This window comes from Mus caroli, unplaced genomic scaffold, assembly GCF_978045245.1.
Source record: "Mus caroli unplaced genomic scaffold, Mus_caroli_1 scaffold_16, whole genome shotgun sequence".
Lineage (NCBI taxonomy): Eukaryota > Metazoa > Chordata > Mammalia > Rodentia > Muridae > Mus > Mus caroli.
The window spans coordinates 43031989-43056579 of record NW_028227271.1 but is presented as its reverse complement, the minus strand read 5'-3'; the positions used below and the strand labels follow the sequence as shown (position 1 = coordinate 43056579).

At 39.7% G+C, this 24591-nt stretch overlaps 1 long non-coding RNA gene across 1 annotated transcript; it reads right to left on the bottom strand.

Annotated features, from left to right (window-relative positions):
• Positions 1–1048: 1048 nt before the first annotated feature.
• Positions 1049–23767, bottom strand: LOC147000771 (uncharacterized). Its single transcript, XR_015045535.1, has 4 exons — positions 23704–23767; positions 23030–23172; positions 4322–4380; positions 1049–1154 (listed from the first exon to the last, which is right to left on the bottom strand). It is a non-coding gene; the product is annotated as an uncharacterized LOC147000771 (long non-coding RNA).
• Positions 23768–24591: the final 824 nt, after the last annotated feature.

Sequence of the window (24591 nt, the reverse complement as noted above, 5' to 3'; positions counted from 1 at the left end):
TGCAGTATGAATCACAGAACTGGAAAATTACTCAGCAATGAGGAAAAGACATGGCCCGTGGAATCCGAGACCTGCATTCATATCTGTAGACATGAATTTAACTTAAATTAGTAGTTCTCAGCCTTTCTAATGTAGCAACCCATTAATACAGTTCCTCGGGTGGTGGTGACCCCCAACCATAAAGTTATTTTGTTGCTATTTTAAAACTGTAATTTTCCTACTGCTACGAATTGTAATGTAATGTAAATGTATGTGATGGTCCTAGTCACCCCCATGTAAGGATCCTTTGCCTGCAAAGGTGGCATGACCCAGAGGTTGCGAACTGCTGACATAACGTGTCAGCATTAACGTTCTTTTATTTAGTAAGAGAGGGGACACAATATCTCATTATCACTTTTGTTGGTGGACAGCTCATTCTAACCAGAACTCCTCCCTTTCCCACTTACTGAAGAGTCACAGCTTCAGCTGTGCATTCTTCATGATCTTTCCACCCCTTCCTTCAAGAATGTTCTTTCCTTAGGACTTTCTGACATCCTGCATGCCTAAGGGTTCCTTCTGTTTTCTTCTTCCTTGGATTTCTGTAATAGCTACTTCTCTTCAACTGATCAGAGAAGCGGGAGGTAGGCTGTCTTCCTGCTTTTTCTTACACACTCCCTCTAGTTAGTAGCCATTATCATCTCATTAGGCACCATGCATGTGCTGACAACTCTCAAATGCATTTCTGGAGCCTACACGTGTCCTTTGGGATATGGTTTGTTTCACTCACCTGCTCATCTGGCATTTGCACTGGGGTGTCCTTTAATCAACATGTATCTTATATCAACATACTTCTGAGTCAGGAACACTTCCTTAAGAATCTAGTTTCCCGTGTTTACCACTCCTGAATCAAGTGTACCCCAACGATCCTCATGACTTCAGCTAGAAGTCTCAGCTTTATAATCTTTTCCTCTCTCACTCGCTCTCTCTATATCTGTTCTCATATGGACTCTCATTCACAAAAATCTACTCAGTTCATTGATTTCTCAGTGTTTTATGATCAGTTCCTGGGTACTGGATTTTTCCTTGCCATTCTAGAGCCACTCGCCATCCTTCTCCATCCAGTGCTCTTGCTTGGCAGACTTGGCATCATCAGTTCCCTAGATGCTGTGCTTCGGCTGTGAAAACAGAGAGAAGGAAAGCCTGGGGTTAAGGGATATGTTCTATGCATTCCTTGATTTGAGGATTACTATACACTGAAGGAATCATCAATAGTAAGCCTACTTTATCCACACAAGGAAGCCATTCTCTTGCTCCATGTCTCCACGATACTAAACAGTTTTCTTGTGGCTTCTGTGTACCCTGACTTGAATGAAGTCTGTATTGAATGTCCCCAAACTATCTTTACTTGAAAATTGTCTTAGGGTTTCTATTGCTGTGAAGAAACTCCATGACCAGGGCAACTCTTTTTCTTTTTTCTTTTATTAATCATTTGATTTGTTTGCATTTCAAATGATATCCCCCTTCCCTGTATCCCTGACAACTCACTCCATCCCATTCTCCCGCCCCTTTGCCCTTATGAGGGTGCTCCAACACCCACTCTCCCACACACGCCTCACCACGCTAGTGTCCCACAATGCTGGGGAATCAATAGGCTCAACCCCCAGTTGAGGTATCGAGCTCACCCATCTCAAAAAATTTACCCCAGAATTGTTCCTGTCTAAAGGAAAGGCAGGGGCAAAGAGTAGAGCAGAGACTGAAGGAAGGAAAGGCTCTCCAGAGACCGCCCAACCTAGGGATCCATCTCATTTGCAGACACCAAACCCCAACACTATTGCTGATGCCAACAAGCACTTGCTTCTGGTATGATTGTACCCTGAGAAGTTCTCCCAGCACCTGGCTATGGGAACTCTTATAAGGAACCATTTTATTAAAGATAGCTTCCAGTTAAAAATTTTAGCTCACTATCAGTATGTCAGGAAGCATGGTGACATTCAGGAAGACATGGTGATGACAATTCTATATCCAGATAAGCTGGCAACAGGAAGAGAGAGTGATCCTGGGCCTGGCTTGAGCATCTGAAATCTCAAAGCCCATTTAGAGTGACAATACTTCCTCCAACAAGGTCACACCTACTTCAAAAAGTACCACTCCCAGAGGGCCTATGAGGATAATTTTTATTAAAACATCACAAAAATGTATATATTTTTTACTGGTTTGAGTTCAAGCCTTCTTATGTCTTTATTTGAATCAACATGGACTCACAAACACACAGTCATGCCCATACATGTGCACATGTATACACACAGATAAAGAAAGAAGACATCTCTCTATATCTGTATCTGTATCTATCTAATTTATTATCATCTATATATTTATGTGTCTGTCTATCCATCTCTCCTCTCTCTCTCTCTCTCTCTCTCTCTTTCTCTCTCTCTCTCTCTCTCTCTCTCTCTCTCTCTCTCTCTCTCTCTCTCTGTCTCTCTCTCTGTCTCTATCAACTATATGTTTGTTTGTGTGTCTATTGATGGGGGGTGGGTGGTATAAAGAGAAAAACAGTTCTAGCTATTCTAAATCTATTGAACCAACTTAATATATGTCTTTCTGCAACAGTGAATATTATAATGTATGCACTGTATCACTACTAGGCTAACAGGAATCCATAAACATCCAGTTTTTTTTTCCCACAACCTCTTATCATGGGATCAAATCTTCCTCTGGACTTCCCCCTACTAATTCCTCCAAGCACATCTTCCTGGCTTCTATAGCTTTTTCTTGAACCCCAGTCAGGTAGATACTACTACATTCTCTAAAGCACACCTGCATAATTATTTTTTTTCCTGGATTGGAGATGAACTTTGCTGTCGTGAATCCAAACTACTGAGAATGTGACACAGAATCTTAAGTGGACCAAGGTAATGGCTCAATGAGTTCTGAGACTGCTCAGGCTGAGAACCCTAAATTAGGATCTCCAACACCCCACCAAAATCTAGATGAGGTTGCATACTCTTCACACTCCCACCCTCAGTGCTTTGGAGGAAAAGGGGTAGAGCATAGGGGATCAATGCCCAGAGATTATAACAAGCCCTAGTTCTGAATAACATGGCATCCTTTCTTGTTTCTCCCAGAGACAAGGGGCCAATTACTTCCTCTGATGAACAGGCATGTCTATCTCATTGTGGAACCCCCTACAGAACCATGGAAATGGAATTTAACCCAAAGACCTCTCCCAAGAGGGAAGTGTGAAGTGAATGGGGCTTCCCCTTCCCTTACTTTTATAATTACTTCTTATAGATAAAGCTATAGCAAAGTATGATTACAGGCATTTATCAATGGCTCTTGTTCCTGGGCTATGAGCTTTTGATTAACTAGAATCTATCAGGACTGAGTGATATGGAAGAGCTGGCACTGGTCTTGGCTCAAAGATCACCTATCTAGATTTGTGACTCACAAAATCCCTAAGAGTCATTAACCATTGCTTTCCCACGGCCTAAAGGGTGGGAACATTTGCTTTAATAAAGTTTGGAGATCTAATGGATATGAACATTTTGTAATAGAACACTTGAAATCAAAAAAGTACTCCAAAACATTGGTTTCCTTTTCCACACCTGACAATGAGTAGAATGTGCCTTGCCATTAAGCCACTCCAAGCCGTGCCAATGGATGCCATTGGACAAAACAGTGATTATGCCTGCAAGGGACCACCAATTATTGGTGAGCTGCCAAGCTACCCTGGGAACCACGGGCCAACTAGTCCATAACCTTTAGCCTTAAGTGACCTCCGAATTACCAGTTAAAATGAGCACTTCTGTATGTCTTTGAACTATGAGGATTTATATAAATTTGGCCGAAGAACACCAAGAGTAGGTTATGAGTCACTTTAGAGCCCAAGTTTTTGGCTTTCACAAGAGCCTTTCCAGTCCAATTACATGATAGAGTTTATTTTTAAGATTCACTTGTGTAAGGGCTTGGAGTCCTTTTCCAATACCATATTTTATTCCTTGTACTATCCTTTCCAGGTGCTAGGATTCCATTCCATTTAGGAATTACTCCAGACTGTGATTTTTGTTCATATTTAATAGTCATCTCTTTCTTTCTCTTGGTATAAAAACAATGGTTAGTGTTAAGTCAGTATTTATATTCTCTACATTAACTCTTTCAGCAATCTTGTGACCATATACTAGTATCTCCACTTTGTAACAGAACATGGAAGCTTATAGATGCCAAATAGGCAGGGTCATTAATGTCAGGGGTTGCTCATCTAGGTTTATATGACTCATTCTGAAATATATGCTCTTAAATATATGATCCAATATCCTGATTATTTATACAATAAATACCTTACCTGTTTTCTGTGCATTCAGGAGTAAACAGTCTTTCGTTTTCTGTATGCTGAGTTCAGTCCTTGAAAACGGAGAAGACTAATGATTATTCAAAACTGCACAAAGATGCAACAGCCAATGATTTGACATCTACCATTGAAATCAAAGTATCTTGAACTCAGGAATTCTATAGCAATGCTTTCTTCAACACAAGTATTTCATATAAATCTCTCCAAATGGCACTATTGCTATCTCTGTCCCTTTACTGGAAGGTTTGGAATTCTTTCTTCGTGTTTCTATGTCTTTCAAGGATATATGAGATTATATCTTCTATATTCAGAAAACTTTGATGATTCTACATCTTTAGCCCAACTTCCACTGACTGACTGAGTAATGCTGGATAAGAGGTTATAAGTTTTGTTTTGTTTTGTTTTTGTTTGTTTGTTTGTTTGTTTTTTAGAAATACAATTGAAGTTGGATTCAATAGACTCATGTATTTGTCATAACCACTGATGAGTTGAAGTCTCTAGAGGAAGTATTTAAGGACTTACTATGCAAACTCTTTCATTGACATAAGCTGTTTTCAATAATCTCCTACCATAGCCTGCAGATGACCAAACAGGCATTTCCCACAAATACTACACAAGAAAAAACATCCGTCTATAGATCAGAATTGGACTCCAACTCTATTTGTAAATAAAAGCTCACATAGCACTGAGAGCTCCTTTACCTCTCGCTGGGAAGTGGATATCCTCATCTATCAAAATGGTCATTGATGAGGAGAAAACATGAGATAGTAATGCTGAGAATGAGGAAGATGAGAACATATATTTTATTCCAAGAGCATCAAGTGTTGGCTATCAGAGAGACACAGTACTTGTTATTAGAGGAATTGCCATTTACAGGAGTACCCAGAGTTTCAACAATCATACATCAATATGTAGATGATCTTTCTAATACCAACAGGATGTCATTTAGCCTCTGATCCTTCTGAGAACTCTACAAACTGTTTTACATGCATTAACCAGCTCAGTTCTACAGTGAACCTCTGAGATGCACAGAGTAAAGTATTGTCACTTCATTTTATAGATCGGAGAGCTGAAGCACACAGATGAACTTATCCAGAATTCCTCAGCTTGTAAGTAGACAACTCAAGATTTGACCTCAGGCTCCTTTGCTGGGGCTCTCACTCCATTATTCTGACAGTGACATAGAAATAATTTAGGACTTTATAAAGAAATATGTTAGAGAATGGTACTGTAGTTTGAGGTATTAGAAGTCCTATCTAAAGAGACAAGATTTAAGGTCAAGTTTAAAGGGTGAGAGTCCAATAGAAAAGGAATAAAACAGTGAGGAACAAATACCGTGATGTAGGTAGGAGCAACAGTGCAGGTGGTTAGAAGCTGGAAGTAAAGACCAAAAGGAAGCTGGAATAGTCAGCATGGATCAGACCAGGCAGCATGGTAGGAAATCATGAGTTATAACCTGTATTTTAAGAGCACGAACATCACTGAATATCTGAAACAGGGCAATGAACATGATGGCTTTCCAAGTACTTGGAAAATATTAACTATTATAGTCTTCAGGACTTCCTCTGCTCTAGATGGAGCTTTACAGGGATCTCATCAGTGGTTTGCAGGATTTACCCTGAGGCGAACTTGCTTCCTTCACCTTAACTTCCATCCCAACACAGTGGTGCTTCCAAGGGCTACCATGTTATCTGATAATAGTCTCTACTATTTCACCTGCTGTAACTCTGTCCATTACTTTCAGTCAAAGCCCACTGATAGTCGTCCCCATAGTGCCCATCTACTTTTGTCTGCTCTAATCCTTCCTTAGTCTTTCCAGCTTAATTGGTTCATCCATGTGAATAATTATTGGTGGACCAAATTTGACTTGTGAAAACGTGAGCTTTTGATTTGCACTTCTACCTCCCTTAGCCTTTCACCACTCAATGGCAGGTTCATTCTGCTAAATGACTAGGTGATGTAACTGATGCTCTAATTCCTCTAAGTGCAACCTGCCAACCACTCCTACTGACATTGCTTCCAGAACATATCCTCTTCCTGTTCCCAGCACAAACCACCAGCATCTCAGCTTACCAATGGAAAAACCTCCCAATGATTCACTGGGCCTCCCAATCTCTCCATTATCATTCTGACTCAAAATGAAGGGCCACTTCTCCAAAACTGTTATCTGTTATGTCCTGCTTTGTAGCTTCCATTGGTTTATGGTTCGTTTATAGCCATGGCTATGTTACAGTGCCAGAGATGGATGATGGCAGCAGATACTGCCTGTCACACCAATAGAAAGAAATTATTTTAAGGTTCTCTGTGAAGAAATGTGATCCATGCTCTATATAACCTTCATGGTCTCCCCCAAACTAAAACCCCACACACATACACACATGCACAACCATCAGTACACATTTCTCACACACGACAGTCACACTCACCTATGTTCTTATATTCCTTCCTCGCTTATTTTCTGATGGTTTCTAAACAACTTCTGGACTCTCTAAACAAGTATGTTCCACCTCTGGGCACTTTTCCTGCTCTTCTTGTTTCCTGTATGGCCCTTTGCTTATTCATGCCACATCTCATATACCATCTAGGTTGAAAATTCTTCTCAGCTTTCACTAGACTAAAAATTCTCTTACACTTTTGCATTGATTCTTAGTTTTCTTCTTATTCCTCATTTCCACTGATAGTTAATCTACGGGGTAGTTACTAGTACCCTGAGGCCCCTATTAGAATATAAATATCATGATAGTGATGGCATTATTTAACTCATTGTTTAAGCTCAAAAAGGGCAAGGTATGTCATAAATATGTAATAGTACGTTTTATATATATCTGTGGACTACTAGCCACAATACCATACACCCAGGGACACTTCAGCTATGTGAACAGGCAATGTATGCTTGAACTCTTGCTCCCCTTCTCAGCAACTTCAATAGGAAAGGTCCCTATTTCTTTCCCACTCATACCATGCAAAGATAAGGATAATCCTGAAACATTGTTCTGGGAAAGCTGTTAGTACAGGAGCAGGAAGGGGGCTGTCTCTGGAGTACTCATCAGAGATTATTCTGGATGTCTGAGCTACTTCTTGCCTCCAGTGGCTACTGAGATACACACTGTCTCTTTAAGATAGCTCATGCCATTCAGATTCCAATAATAAGCCAGAATTAGGCAAGTTTTTTTTTTCCCAAAAATTCTAAGTTCATACTCCTTCCAGAAATCAGCATCTGCCACAATGGGTATCCTGTTTACTGTGTGCTTTCAACACTAGAGTCCTGACTGGAAGACATTAGAGTCAAATTCACGTCCAAAGCATATGTGGGTGTGGCATTTAAAATTCTTTGTTAAGTACTATATGCTTAGGTACATCTCAACACCTCAGTTAGAATCATGCCTTTCCTATACAGCAAAGTATGAAACAGAATGGATCATTTAAACTCTTTCAACTGCATAGTTGAGTGGCAAGTACACTTCTGTGAAACCAATGTCACTGTTCATCTTTATAACTTCATCTTGTGGGACAGAAGCTCTCAAGAGCTAAACAGTATCTCTCTGTTCTGAGTGCCCCTATCTCCTGGAAACACATGCTTTTCTGTCACCATGAATCTGATGATTCCAGGGCACTGTGTAATGTGGATAGAACCATAGAGTATTTGCTCTTTCTTGATTTAATTACTTCCCTAAGTAATAGGTATTTTAGGGATATGGATGTGCCAGACTATTCAGAATCTCTTCCTTCTTAAGGTTGAATAAAATCCTGCTGTGCACAGGGAGACATTTTATTTATATATGCACTCCCTGATAAACACTTGAATGCCTTCCAATGATTAAAAAGAGTGCCATGAACATGTGGAACCAACTATCTCTTTAAGATCCTGCTTTGAATTCTTAGACGTTTTGGCATTTCAGGAGGAGAATTAGAAAACTATATCATTATTCTCTGTTTTTAAGGTTTGGAGGCACCTTTATACTTTCTTAACTGCCCTTAAATGAAATATCTCTTAAGTAGTATCTTAAAATCCAGATTTAAAAATTGGCTTCAGAAAATACCACAAAATCGCTGCCCTTGCACCTGGTTCCAAGTCTCCTTAGTCACGGACTTCCTTGGTTGCTCTAATGACCACTTTGCCATTGTAATAAGGTACAGGTATTCTGTCCTTTTTTCCTGTGTTTTGTTCCCTAAGTGAGTCAACTGAGGAAACTAAGGACACAAAACAATGTGAGGATTTTTGTATTTCTTCCTTCCCTGTTCTTATTAGGTGACCGACTCATCTCCTTCACCAAATGGGAGGATGGAGAACTAACGCTATTTCCTGGCAACTCACATAAGAAGACCCTGCCACTGTTAATGACACAGAATCAGACTGTAATGTTGTCTTGAAGTTTGGCTGCAGTAGTGTGTATGTGAGCAGAGCAGTTAAGGTGGCAACAGCTACTCTTATGTGCTCTGCTCACAATATACTTAGTATGATCTTGGCCAAGGTACTTAACTCACTTTGGTATCAGGTGATTACTACTCTTACTGTATTTTTTTTAACAGCAGTTACTTAAAGGAACATAGATTGTATATTCCAGAATCTCAACAGTCAGGAACAGCAGTGAATGTTTTTGCTTTCACTGCCTCCCCTAGTTGAAACACAAATGACTTTGATAGTCACCTTTTGTCAACACACTTCTCAGTAGAACAAAGTGGGAGTCAGTCAAAGAGATAGCTTACTATTCGTATTTAAGGTATCATGCTTTGATCTTGGCTCCCCAAGACCCTACTCTGGAGGTCTCTTTGCCTACAAGGTGACTTGCTAAATGTATTCCATGAGAAGAGTTGTTTATCAGATGTAGTAAAGATAAAACAATACATCCATCACCATTCTCTTAGTATTAGGCCTCTTAGTATTCATCAGCGCTGGTGAAGCTTTGCTCTGACTTATTCTGTTTATAATGATACATGTTGATCAGTATGTTACAGACAGAAAGACTGAGGCTTATAGAGGCCATATGGGTTAAACCCAAAGCACTTGGTCACTAGATGGAGCACATAGTATGAACCTGTCAAGTTAGACCAGAAGTTGATAAGTAAACTTGCCTCTATTGCAGAGATTGTGAGTGTCAGGAAATGCATCCTTTTGTCTGTTGATAATAATCCAATGGCTCTGTAGTTCCTTCCATGGGTAGAAACTGAAGGAATGACATCTGGAGACTGCCCTACCTGGGGATCCATCCCATATACAACCACCAAATCCAGACATTATTGTGGATGCCAACAAGTGATTGCTGACAGGAGCCTGATATAGCTGACTCCTGAGAGGCTCTGCCAGTGCCTGATAAATACAGAGGTGGATGCTTTCAGCAAACCATTGGACTGTGCACAAGGTCCCCAATGGAGCTAGAGAAAGGATCCAAGGAGTTTGTAGTCCCAGAGGAAGAACAACAATATGAACCAAGCAGTATCCCCAGATCCCCCAGGGACTAAACCACCAACCAAAGAGTACACATGGAAGGACCCATGGGTTCAGCTGCATATGTAGCAGAGGATGTCCTTGTTGGACATCAATGGGACAGAGGTCCTTGGTCCTGAAAAGGCTCGATTACCCAGTGTAGGGGAATGCTAGGACAGGGAAGTGGGAGTGGGTGGGTTGGTGAGCAGAGAGAAGGGGGATGGGGTAGGAGGTTTCAGAGGGGAAACCAGGACAGGGGATAACATTTGAAATGTAAATAAAGAAAATATCTAAAAAATAAAAAATAATCCAATGGCATCTCTTGTGATGCCTAAATTGGGTGCCTCAGGCCCATGGGTTAGACCCTTTCCTATTAGACCCTAGCCATTTAGACAGAGTTCTTCAGCAAACTCCAGAAATGAAAGTGAGTCTATTAAATGTTCCTAGCTAAGAAACAATTCATTTGGTCTAAGATTTGGTCTTTGAGATTGGATTTTCTATGAATTTCACTAGCTATTGCCCTAAGCAGGAGGAAGGTTGTACTTCTTACTTACGTAGGAGCTTTCTTTTGGTTTCTACTTTCTTCCTCAGGGTTCTCTGCAGAAAACTTGCTATAGTTGGTTCATAAGAATATATTAATTTTAAGTATAGAGTTCTGGAACAGCCTTATAAGTGAGTTTAGACTAGGAGGTTCTACTGAAATCAAAGCCTGCCTTTTGACAGCAAAAGACTCTAGAGAAGAGATTAAATGAAGAAAAGAACCAGATCAAAATGACCAGATATCAAATACCAAATGTGTTCCAGAATCTTGGCTATACAATATAACCCGTGTAATGATGGGCTAGCTTTCCAACATGTCAGATCTCAGCTATAAATGTCATTACTGACTTCTACAAAGTGGACAACCCTAATGATAAAATGTCCACCAAGAATGTTGCTTAAATTCTGCCACGTAGTAGGCAATATAGAAATGCTTGCTCTTGAAGTTATTGCTGTTGTTGGTCCTCCTAAGTCAAACCACCCACCCCATGATAGGGATTCAGTAGGATTCTGGATTCCAAAATCATGAATCAAAGTAGTTGCACAGCTCTTGTTCATTGGGTGATAGAACAGTGCTTCTGTTTAGAAGTAGCATATGAAAATGAGACCAGGTAACGACTTTTGGGGAAGAGAGAGTTGTAGAAAAATGAAGCCAGATGAGGGGCAGAACTTACAAATATTGCACCGTGTTGAGTTTAATGCTAGCATTCTATCTTCATTAATGTCTGTGCATGCCTCCACAATAAATTGGGACTTGGCTATGTGAGAAAATGAAGATTTATACAAAACTAAATGGAACAAATGGTGAATAATTGATTTAGCTGACCTGACAACTCCCACTTGTAAATAACACAGAATGTTTTATTCTGGCAGTAATTTAGTTTCCTGGGCATCTTAACTCCTCCTAGAAATTTACTACAAAGCCCTCATGATTTCTTCTTTTCCCATGGAGATAAGTAAGTTTTAGACCATGAACTCTATTCTCACAAATAAGCTTTGCATGATCTGTATCAGGCATGGCTCACATTCAATGTTCTGTGAGAATGTAAGGAGCATTCATTTGCTTTTTGATTTAAGAATATAGTGGGGCCTCCATTTAACAAAACTTGACACACATATACACAAAGAATTATTGTATTTACCAGTTTTAAAATACAGTCTTTAGGAATAGAAAAGTAAAATAATGTATAATAAACCACATTGTGTTAAGTGCTTTTTATGGACTCTGATACAGTAAACTTTAGAACATACTATTACTACTGTACCCATATTTATTTCAAAGACAGATACATATATATACATATAATATACATATACATATATATATATATATATATATATATATATATATACAGAGAGAGAGAGAGAGAGAGAGAGAGAGAGAGAGAGAGACACATGCATGTCTGTCTGTCTGTGTTTCCATATATGTATGTAAGTCTGCTTGAACATTTCTGAGTATTTGTCAAACATACTGTTGCTGAGCAACAAGGAAGGCATTTTAGAAGGCATCGTAATGACATCCCAGAGTCACGGACAATTAGTGCTGAAAGCATCTTTAAGAAAGCCTCTTAGTTAACCTTTTGATTGTAGGTTCAATTCCATTCAATTGACTATGCAGTGTTTCCTTAGGATATGGCAGGGCTTGAGAAGGGATTAGGTATAGAGCGTGTGTGCAGTAGAAAAAGAGAAAAGAATCTGGCATGGAAGATTTCATGTGCCATGGAAGAGACACTTGGGCTCATGGGAACAGGTTAAAAGGAGATATTCATAGTTTTATTCTGGCCCATCAGTGTGTGTGTGTGTGTGTGTGTGTGTGTGTGTGTATGACAGAGAAAGAGGGAGGGGGAGGGGGAGGTAGGAGGAGGGAGAGAGAGAGAGAATGAAAATAAATGTTCATATGTATGTGGGTTTTTCAATGCAAATAGTGACAATCTCTGACTTTTTAGTAAATTTGAAGTCTAAGAAAAGAAGCTGAGGAGGCTGGGAAAGTAGTACGCTAAATGAAGTACAGGATGCAAATGTGGAAAAACGTAAAAGTCTTCATTGCTTTCGCAAAAATATGTTTAGCAAAAACTCATGAATTTGTACACAAAATGTCAAAGCAGACTTATTTACATATACAGAAACACAGACACACAGACACAGAGACACACAGACACAAACACGTGTGTCTGTGTTTATGAATACCTATCTGTATCTGGTAGGTATGGTAGCCATCTTCAATTCCAATGCTCGAGAGACACAGATATTAAACTCCTAGGGCAAGTCAGGCAGTTATACTAGATAGAATCAGCAAATTCGGGTTCAGTGAAAGACCATGTTTCAATAAAGTAGAGTGTTGAAGAAGATATTATCATCCGTAAGAAAGCACAGGATGTAATCACACTATTTTACTCCGTTTTCTCTCCCGAAAAGCAGAGTGAGTGAGTATGTCTGTCTCCCTGGGGTATTTATCATAGATTAGGAACGTACTATGCCCTATGGAAAGCTCTGACGAAGCACAAATCCTACTGGCACAGTCTTCCCAGATGAACATGGCGCTTTCTCTCATGAGCTACTTTCTCAGTGTGCTAAACTCAGCCCTCACAGATAGAGGATAGCAAAGCTGGATCTTGACTCCAGTCAGATATCAGAGACTATTTTCTGTTCATGAGACTGTCTTATTGGGTAAAGTGCATAACTCCTTAACAGCATGGATATATGAGCCTCTCCCTAACAGACTCTTAATGGCTGATTGCTATTGTATTAATTGCCAAATGAGTAGGAATAATTAATACAAATCTATTTTACAGAAAATTACTAGAGTTGCCTTAAAGGTGTAATCATGATTGGACATTAGAATGTGAGAGATATTGTTTAAAAGAACATAATGTTGGGAGTACATGGAATGACTGACTTCTTAGCTCTTGTGTCCTTACTAGTGTGCATCTATCAGGTTTCTGATTTCTCTCTTGCATAAACAATAGTGACTCTTTGATAGAAAAACCAGATACCTGGAAGGCATGATGGCATCTGGATTACTACCTGAGCTGTTATTTGTTGACAATTATTGTGGCACTTTACATATTTTAACCCTATTTTCATAATAACTCGCAAGTCAGTTATCACTGGGTTCATGTCTAAATTTAGGAATGAGAGCTTGGAGAACCAAAACACCTGGCCGATAGATTTTAAATGCAAGTTCAGATTGCAATCAACGTTTGTTCAAATCCAATGTTTAACAGTTCTCCTTTCCATTCTGCCTGCACAGAGTTGAAGAGAGTGACAACCCCAGGAGAACCTGGTCCTGCATGCATATATTTAAGCATGTGTGTACATGTACAATATGCGTATGTGTATATATGTGCATGTGTGTGCCCTGCACTTCTGTGCATATGTGTACTGTTATCTATGATCTTAGACACATTTTGGAGAGCTTAATCCACAAAGGAGCTAAATATTTTTTTATATAAGGAATCATGACCTTATGCCAACTGTTTGGAAACTCTTCTCTTGTATCTTTAATGTTGTTTTAATGCTGTGAGGTTTTTAAAAGTTTCTGTTGTGGAAAAATTCAAATCCAAAGTAAAATGGGGAGATCATGAACTGTCACACTATATCATGTGGCTGCTGCTGTTTGTCACTCTTCTCTTCTTATAAACATTTGCTAGAGTTTTTATGGATATAGAAAAATTGTACTCATTTATCAGCTAGGGGGTTGACATAGGTACATATCATTGGAGTCTTCATTTGGATCTAATAGCTTCATTTAAATATGGCACATCATACCCATGGTGTGATTACTTTTTTGCCTTCATTTATCAGGTAAGTAAGAGAAGGACAGACAAGTGCCAGAGAAGGAGGGAAAAAATAACCTAGCAATTTCCATTCACATAGAACAGAAACACTCTGTTCAGTTCAAATCATCATGGCTCTAAAGCAGTCATCTGACTATTCTGTCATTCAGAAGATAATCTGGTAAAATATAGGGAAGTATATCTCACCAGATCTCCATAGCCAGAAGCAGCAGAAGCAGGACTTGGAGCTTACCCTTTGGTACCAGAAAGGCTGTTGCTTCATGCAGAGCCCCTGCCCTCCACTGTAGAGTGGGTAGAGGACAAGGACTCAGAGTTGTTGGGCAGCTAAAATTAGTACAAATGACCGTGTAAGTAAGTGGTACTGATGAGCAAAATGGATGCTTACTGTGGGGCTGTTGACCTTTATGTATGGCGTCCCATGATCAATCACTTGACAAAAAAATTCAAACTTATTTTCTCTTCGAATTTTATTATTATTTCCCCTTCGTCCTCTTCCTTCCTCCTCCTCCTCCTCCTCCTTCTCTTTCTTCTTCTTCTTCTTCTTCTTCTTCTTCTTCTTCTTCTTCTTCTTCTTCTTCTTCTTCTTCTTCTTCTTCTTCTTCCTTCTCCTCCTCCTCTTCTCCTTCTCCTCCTTCTTCCCCTTGTTCTTCTGCTTCCTCTTCCTCTTCTTCCTCTTCTTCTGCTTCCTCTTGCTCCCCTTTCTCCTTTCCCTCCTCTCATCTTCTTGTCCTTCTACTGGTATGCTCAGCCCTAGCTCAGATGGAATATGGAAGTCAGGTTGAGAATGCTATGTAGACAAGCACTAGAAATGCATGAACAAACAACTAAATCTTGACTGAGGTAAGGAACATGTGGAATGCATTAAACCACAGGTGGTGGTTTGGATGAGAGAAGAATCTCAGAGACTTGATTTCTCAGTTGATGGCTGCCTTTTGAGAGGTTGTAGAACCTATGGGAAGTGGAATCGTGATGGAGGAAGTACTTTCGGCAGGCTCCAACTGTTTATGCTCTTACCCCACTTCATGTTCATTCTTGGCTTCACACTTCCATTTAAACCTGTGAGCTGTCAGCGTCCTACTCATTCCTTCATGCCTGTTATGGATTCCCATCCTTGCCTGCCATGATGGACACTTCTTTCCACCCTTTCAGAAACATGAGCTAAAATAAATTCTTTATTCTGTACGTTGCCTTGGCTATGGTGTTTTATCCTAACAGAAAAGTAATGAATACACAGAGGAAAATAGATAATGTTTAGAAGCAACCAATAGTAAAAATGTCAGAGTATGAGGAGAAAACATTTGCAGGAGAAATTGAAACTTGATTGTGATGAGGCAGGCTTGTACACTTGAGGGTAGACTGTTCTGTGAGTATCAGGGAATTCACAGAAGTGTTGTGAGCAGATTAAAGAGTGAGACATATTTTATTGCTGTCAGTTTGGTTAATACATGGGTGAGGATGAAAGCAAAGGGACCCATTTGTGGATTAATGCATATATATATGAAGAGAGAGAGAGAGAGAGAGAGAGAGAGAGAGAGAGAGAGAGAGAGAGATCCCCAGGACAGTGACAGTAGAAAACGGAGAGTGCACAACATCTTCCCCACCCAAGAGAAAGACTGCTTTAACTTGTGGGAAAGATGGCAAGAAGCTTAAATGGATAAATTCTTCAAAAGCCACAAGATGAGATGAGACAGGGATACCCTTTTACTCATTTAACCATTATTTGCTTATTTATTTATACTTCTTAAATTTCAAAGAAACTAGTCCTCACTATCCTCAATGGAATCACCTTGAAGCTATGAAAAGCATAGCCTCCTGCAGTATCTTGTCTTTAGCAAATTAATATTATAAATGGCTCAAAGTCATCTTTGCATCTATTTTCAGTATTCACACAAAGTATGTGTATATACACAAGGTACATACACAAAGTATGGCTCAGTTGCACAATGCCTGACTAGTATGTATGTATGGGTGCAGTTTTAAGTATATAATTTATAAATTTACACACATATCCAATGGTTTTACCTTCTGAGTTCCCAGGTATTAGACTCATTAGCAAAGGTGGTGACCAGGGCACTTTGTCTAACATTATATATGTGTGTGCCTGTGCCTGTGCATGTATGTATAAGGAAATAGGTGGTACTTTTGATTAGAAACATCAAATTCATGCACCAGCTTTTTCTTTCATTTGCTTAACTTACTAAATCTCTCACTTTTACAAATGAACCTGAATATCCCTCAAGGCAGCAGAGAGAAAGCTCTTCTTGTCAAATGCTGACTTATATTCCCTAAAATCATGCAGCATCGGGTAGTTTGTGGGGTCTTTCTTTGTATCTCACACTCCCTTTATTTTTGTCCCTGGAACCAATTTGCAGATGAAAAACAGAAAATATCCCAAGTCAGAAAAGACCTTAAAGTCATGAAATAATCTGTTAGATTCTCTGGAGCCAGCTGCTAGCACTTTGGTAACAAACTTGTCCTATGTCACAGGTAGGTCCTGGCAGAGAGGACCAGGGTGGATTCCTAAGTGAGAATGAAGATTAAAGTAACCACTTTTTGGAACTGATGGTCAAAGCCTGGCTTCATTATGTTGGCCTTCTAGCAAACAAAGCTTCCTTTTCCACAGGCCAGGGCAGGGTTAAAGGAATGCTACACATACCGTACCCTAGCCTCTCAGGGAGGAAGTGCCCTTCCATCAAATGCATCTCTCTTCCTGCTGTGGAACAGAGGGCACCCCAGCCCTTCCTAATAGCAACCTCATTGACCCTATAAGCATCGTTGGAGACCTAGTCTTTCTTACTCTTTCATACATGCACCTTCCAGGCCCCGGGAAATAAACGGGTCGGGGGGAAAAAAGGGGAGGGGAGCCTAATTTCCCATGAAATGCTAAGTAGGAGGAGGCACTGGTGACCTTTATCTCTAGTTATTTCCAGACCTGTCTAATCTTTAAAGCCATCCAGAGCGGCTTAATCCAACACAGATCACTGGTTCCAAACATAACTTTCTTGGGGACTGCTCCAGAGAAAAACTAGTATTTTTAAACTATATTATTTTAAGGGCTGACGTTGGGTAGCTCAGTTGCAGAATGCTTGCCTAGTATGTATGTATGTGTGCAGTTTTAAGTATATAATTTATAAATTACACACATATCCAATGATTTTACCTTCTGAGTTCCCAGCTATTAGACTCATTAGCCAAGGTGGTGACCAGGACACTTTGTCCCAATATTATATTCTCAGTAAGAAAGCTGAAGTCCAGAAACACTTTCCAGCTTGTCTGAAGTCATTCGACAAAGACCTTGTGCTTTAGCTGGGACCATTCCAAGTTTCCCAGGTCCCAGGTTAAAAATCTTCCTCCAAATGTATAAACACATTCCATTTCAGAGGGAAGACTTATTTTTTCTCTGTCAACGTGCCACTGGGAAAGGATTTAAGAAAAAGCACACAGCAGACAATTGCTCACTCTTTCCTGGTGTGGAACAGAAGTGGCATTTTTTGGTCTGTGGGATGGGGGCAGAAAGAGTGGGTAACCAGAGCTGTAGGATGCACTGGGATCAGAGGTTCTCTGGGCTTCTTGTACTTTAAAAGCTGGTGAATGGAGACAGCTCGGAGGTGGAGGCCATTCTCAGTCATCTCAGCATGTGAAAGATATTTAGAGGTTGAATGATTTTTCAGCCGTTCCAGACTTGGGAATTAAAGGTAAATATGGTGCAGAAAACGCTTTGCACTAGCTTTAAAGGCTTTTGTGAAATACTTCCCAAGAGGGAACTGTGGGTCACTAAAAGGTTGTGTCTCACTAATGCCCTTGATTGGTTGTGGGTGTGCAGGTCCCTCTGAAGTGGCAATCAGTAGGAGTGACCACTGCCCTTTTGCTGCAATTATCAATGGTCTGGCAATTTCCCTCCATTTTAATCAATTTGCTTTCTGAATGGCCCCTTTCTTTGTTTTAAACAAAAGAGCTAAGTGTTCTCAGACGCCCTCCTCCCTGGAAGCTCCTGTTTTCTTTAGAAAACCCTTTGGAGACCTTCCCCACATTTAAGCTTTGCAGAAACCCAGCATCTCTTTTCATTTAAGAGACATTCATTCTGGTTGACATTCCAACCCAGTGCAATATGATTACTGCTCTGAGCATCAGAGGGGCACTGGGTGGGAGGTCAGAAACAAGGTGGAGATGGAGAAAATATGGCAACATAGCAAGGGCTCTTAACACATGTGAGGTCTACCATTTTAGCACAAGACTCAATTGTATTTGGATGACATGTTCACAGGAAATTTACTTACACTCTATTTTTGTTTATTGTCTGATATTATAATTTAGCCGGGGCCCTATGTTTATATTAGCTAACTCTGCCAATGCTAGTATTATAGATGAAGGTAACACGAACAGTGCCATGATCTAGTAAAATAAGTTGATGGGGGAAAGTTAGAAGTTATTTCAATGGTACCACTTCCGTTCATGAGTTTTTTAGTGCTGATTGTTCAACTGTATAGAGTCAACAGTTTAGTAGAGATCTATTGGATGAAGGCATGTTACCAGCATTATGATAGGGAATATTGAGATCAAGAAGTCCGATTAAAAGGAATGTGTTTAGGCATGCAGATCATTGTAATAAGATGTGATCAGTAGGATCCAATTAATTCCAGGTGTTTGTGTTTTCCCCACCATCTCACTGGGAAGATATAAGCCACAACTGAGAACTAACAGGCATCAACTTTATATCCTCTTAGTTGTGGAAACTAGACCAAAGCAAGTACCATCCCATTAGGTATGTAAAAACCCAGAAGGGACAAAGAGATAAGTCCATGTGTTCTCTGGGTGGGAAGATGTCAAGCACCTTAAGACAGTTTTTGAAAATAGATCCTGGTATGTTGTATGTTATTTCAGTGAGTCCAAGTGAGACTAAAGAGGACTTAGTTCAACTGGATTTTAAACAGATCCATTCTACAGTTCCTTCTGTAGGAGATCAGGGGATGAGCAAGAAACAATCTGCATATCTTTTGAGAACCTACATGTGAATAATTCCCGTAAGATATATTTTGTGTGCTAAGTATGAACAGCATCTCAGCCATGGGTCATTTGCCTAGAGTGGAAATCTAACTCCAATACAAAGAATTTGCTACTATACTCCATACCACATTGAAGGGCTGACTGGTGGATACAATGGTGGATACACTTATACAATCAGAACCCCTACAGCCACTATATAAGCAAGTAAGAGAGGAGAGCAGATACACAGGAGTGGCTGATTTAGGAAAGGGGATATTCACTTTCAGTCACTGTCACCTCAATTTATAAAGTTGCCAGAGAAATTGCTGGTTGTTTGTGAGCCTAGAGGCTGCCTGGGGCTAAAAAAAAAAAGAGAAAAACAAACCTGGGTATGCCCCATAGTTAAAACATTCCTGGGAACATCTTGACCATAAGATAAACGGGAATGTGAAGACATAACAGGGCTATCTGAACCGAGTCAACAACTCACAGAACTCTGACACCCTGCACGTACATGTAGTTTTTCTGCTGATGTTTAAATAAGCCAATAGTGTGTTGCTATGCTGAATTCCACACCCCTAAGCCCCTTACCCCATAAAAACCCCTAGCTTTCGAGCCTCGTGGCTGACATCCGTTATCTCCTGTGTGGGATGCATGTCGGTCCGGAGCTCCGTAATTAAACGTCCTCATGTAATTACATCAAGAGATGTTCCTTCGTGATTTTTTGGTTGAACGCTGAATCAGGAATTGGGTGGGGGTTTCCCCACTAGGTCTAACACCAGGATGCCAAAGTATTACACTGTATCTATGTCAAAATGTCTTTTGGATTTGTGCCAGGATCCTATACCAGTTCTGCTTCTATGGTGAAAGACTATGACCAAGAGAAACTCATAAATCTAGAGTTTATTTTGGCCAATAGTTGCAGAGGGCTGAGTAAATCATGGTGGGGAGGCATGGGACTAAGTGGCAGGTATGGTTGTAGGAGCAGGAAGCTAAGGGGTCATATCTTTAAGAGCAAGAGCAAAGAAGATGAAGTGAAAGTAGGGCCAGGCTGTGAACACTTAAAGCCCACCCTCAGGAACATGCTTCCTTCAGCAAGGCCACATGATTGTCATCTCATAACTTCCCTCAAGCAGTAATACCAGGTGGAGATTATGTTCCACAAATAAGCCTACAAGAAACATTCTCATTCAAGCCACCACAGGGTCTGTTGGGATAGCAAGGTAGCTTTTAGTTTCTAAATATGCTTGCCTTATCCCTAGACCTAGATATATGGCTGGTTCTATTCCTTCTTGGGGAAGAACGTGGGTTCTCTTATATTCTTCTGAGCCCTGGTTGAGATTCTTGCTTTCCTTAAAGCAAACCATTTCCTTTTCCAAACATGTTCTGATTTTAGGCAATCCGAGGGAAATTATCTCTTTCCAAGGAAAAGATCAAATTCCCAATCTCAGGGCCAGCAGGATATTTATGTCAGTAGGCTGCACATGAAAGATGTGTGGGAAAGATGCTGAAAAGAACAATGGAAGTTGGGTCACTCCTGCTGGGAGAAGTCGTTTCACTAAACATCATTTTCAGAGGCACTCTAGGATGTATCAAGAATCTTCTAATAGAACTGGTAACTGCAAAAGCACTAGCTAAAGCCATGTTGTTGTAATAAAAATTTTCTTCCTATCAAGTCAAAACAAGATGTCTAATAGCATTCATAAAGCACATAAACACATACATTATTCACACTTAAAAACATACATGTATCTAATACACTCACAAACACATATACTGACCTACACATATTCTCATACATATACATACTCTCACCTACACATATATACATACAAGCACACACACACACACACACACATATATATATATATATATATATATATATATATATACACACACACACATACATATACACACATATACTAGCATACACATATACACTAATACATGTATACTCCTACATATATACTTCCATACATATATACATACACTTATATACACATATGTTCATACACATACATACTTAATCACATACAGACATACATGTGCATTTATACATACTTACACTCACATAATACACATGTATACACACACACACACAGAGTTCCCAGCATCTGTCATAAAACATCCTCACATCTTTCTATCTTTTACACATAGATTATGGAAGGGAAGGAGGATAAGGAATATCAATACATCTCCTGGTCACATTTGATGTGCAAGTCCCTTACTTGACATTGGAAAGACCTGTTGAATCAATAGGTAGATTGCAACAGTGTCCTGGGTAAAAACAAGTTAGTGATACACTTTACTTTTAATTAAAGCATGAGTAAAAACAATCAAAAGTTGTCTCTGTGTTGGTTGCTCCTATACTCCAGTCTCTGCTGCAGCTTTTTCATGCCCTTCTTGTAGCTCAACACTTAGCAGACCTGTACATTCCCCAGGCCAAGGCTTCCTTTAAGTAGTTCAGGATCTGGGTTAATTCTGAGTACCCTTTACAAATCTTATGCACTGTGTCCCCTTCTATAAGATTCTGTTAAGTAACTGGTTGCTAGGTAAGCAAATCAAATGTTGGGGGTATTAACATAAGGTAAGGATTAAAATGCAATCTGTTTTTAAGACTATATTGTGTCTTAACCTTAGAGGAACCCAGTAACTCTAAGAAGAGCATGGCTTTTAGGAACTCAATCTGGCTTTAGACTCTGTCAGGTAGATCACTAGTGGAGTCTGCAACATGTTCCTGTTTGTGAGTGGGAAGTGTGTGTGTGTTCTTTAGAAAACACTTTTCTGTTCTTTTCTTCAGGTTTTCCTCATAAATCCTGGGTGCTCAAATTCCAGACCCAAAGATTATGGTAAGTTTTGTGAGTCCCAGGCTGCATACCAGCTTAAGTGTAACACCCTTTTTAAGTAGGTAGGCATTAGCATTGATGGACTTAATTTGAATTAGAACTATAATTTAAATGCACTGCAGTCATAGGCCAACTAGCCAATGTTTATTTTCTGAATGGCTATAGCTTTCTGCAGACTTCTTTTCCAATGGTATGCAGGTGCAGCCCCTACCAGCTTGCTTCATCATTAAATTTTCAGAAAATGTTGGACCATTTGACCTCATGTTATAGCTTGTAATTGGCCACCGTTGGAGTATTTTTACCATGGAAATTGGAAAGTACTAAAAAACAGGGTCTATTACTAAATTCATTTTACTGCAGAGCCAGTTGCTATGTTATTAAACAGTTTGCACTGTAGTGCTGTCTGACTCCTTTCCTCCCCTCCTTCATTTTTCCTTCATTATTTTTGTTATATCTTTAATATATATATGTTGGTATTCTGACAGACCTTTAAAAACCCTGATTGTATTTTCATAATAACTCTGAACTATTTTGGCTTAATTTTACACATAAACAGAGGTAGAAAGAATTTAGGTAATCCTCCAAATACTATCAATAAACTAATAATAGCAGCAGAAGAAAAAAATATACAAGTGTGCTATTTGAAAACTCGAATTCCTTTGTTAAATGTATACTAAATCATGGATAACACACACACACACACACACACACACACACACACACACACACACACCCTAGGAACAAAACCAAGATAGAAATAAAAATATAAAAATATGCAAACACTTCATATACTCTAATTTAAAAAACCTGGAATGGCATTTACTGGATTTGCCTGCTTTCAGATTTTACCTTGAAAGATCTCTTACTGGAAAACAACATGTATCCACACCCCAGTGGAATTCTGTGACCAAAGTACCATACCAAGCAATTTAATAATGAGAAAAGAGTTGTCAATGTGCCCTGATTCTGACTGAGGGTAAAAGACACAGGCAGAAGGTCGTATTACTGGTTACAGAATAGATATCTTAGTGGGGCAGACTACAAGAAGTTGTCCTATCTTGGCTGAGAAAAACCAAGTATAGAGGTTACGAGGCAGCATGATGACCCTCACCAACTCCTGTGCAAATATCCGTGGGAGCTGTCATTTCCAAGTGTCTGTCCTCTGCTTCATTCTCCAGGGATTGCCTGTTGACTTCTCTGGGCACTCGTTTCCTGACAGAAGAGTTCCCAACTCAGCTCTTACACCACCAAGTGCTGGGGAACACAAAGAGGGTGACTCAGATCCATCTGGATTCAATTTCCTTCTCAACAGACATAGGATTAAAAACGGAGTGGAAAAGGTTTTGGCAAATGGTATTTGAGGAGACTCCCAATCCCCAAACTAAGCACAAAAGTTAAAATAGAAGGCGTGAGTTCATTTACTCATCGAATGAACAAGTTTGTTCAGAGGATGGCTCCCGTGTGGCTGACTCTGCTCAGCACTCTGGGAAATAGTGAGCTGGCCATGTAAAACTCTTTGTCCTAGCCAACAGCTGGAGAGAGAAGTCAGACTGGCAAACCTGGAACTATCAGGGTTACTTCAGTTTAGGGGAAATCTTGTTATGAGAACCCTTGTTATGAGTGGAGTCTTTACTAGTATCATTGTGAGAAGGTTGTGACTGGCATAGCCATATTGATTTGGGGGATCTGATGCCTCTCTATGAGGAGGGAATGTTGAAACTGAGACCTCTAGGACCCAGAGAAGTGTTTGAAGGTGTGTGAAACTTGGAGCCAAGAGAATCTTACCATCTTAACCACATGCCTTCCTGGGAGGGCATTCCTTCCATTAATTACCAACTGTCTTTGCTTCTTCACATACTTTCCTGAGAGTTAAGCCGTCAAAGTCCACTTCAAAAGATGGGGAAAAGGATAAAGGATAAACTGACCACCATAAAGGCTTGGCCTTTACTTCTAATATAATTTTCTATGTTTCAATTTAAATTGTTTTTTTGTTAGTATACAAGCTAGTGTGCTCCTTTAGGACATTTTCACACAAAAAGAAATATCAGAATGATCCTTCTCTTTTGTGAAATCTATTTGGGAGAGAAAGGGCAACAGCAGGAGAAAAGAAAGGATAACGATGAGTAAGAGGAAGACAGTACAATGATACACGTATATGAAAATGTCCATATATCCTCTACCTATCTCTCTAACTCTATGAATTTATCTCTCTGTCTCTCTTATGTCTATCTGTCTGTATATCTCTGTTATCTAGCTATCAACTTTCTATGTATCTATCATAAATTTGTATCTATGTATGTATATTTGAATCTATCTATCATCTATCTATCTATATATCTATCTTCTATCTATCTATCATCTATCTATCTATCTATCTATCTATCTATCTATCTATCTATCTATCTATCTATTATCTCTCTCTCTCATCTCTCTAAATCAAGATTCTGAATGAAAGAAAATAACATATGTCCCTTTTTACATCACCATCACTTTCTTTTGTTACCACTTCTAACCCGAGAGACCATGAAAGGCAGCCTGTTTTGGTTGAGCAAGGCTTGCTCCGAAGACCCAGTAGAAAACTCTTTAAGGAATGGAACAGTGAGCCACATTCCCAGAGACAGGTGCCTGACATCACAGAGGCTCTAATTTCATAATCTTGTGACTATAAATCAC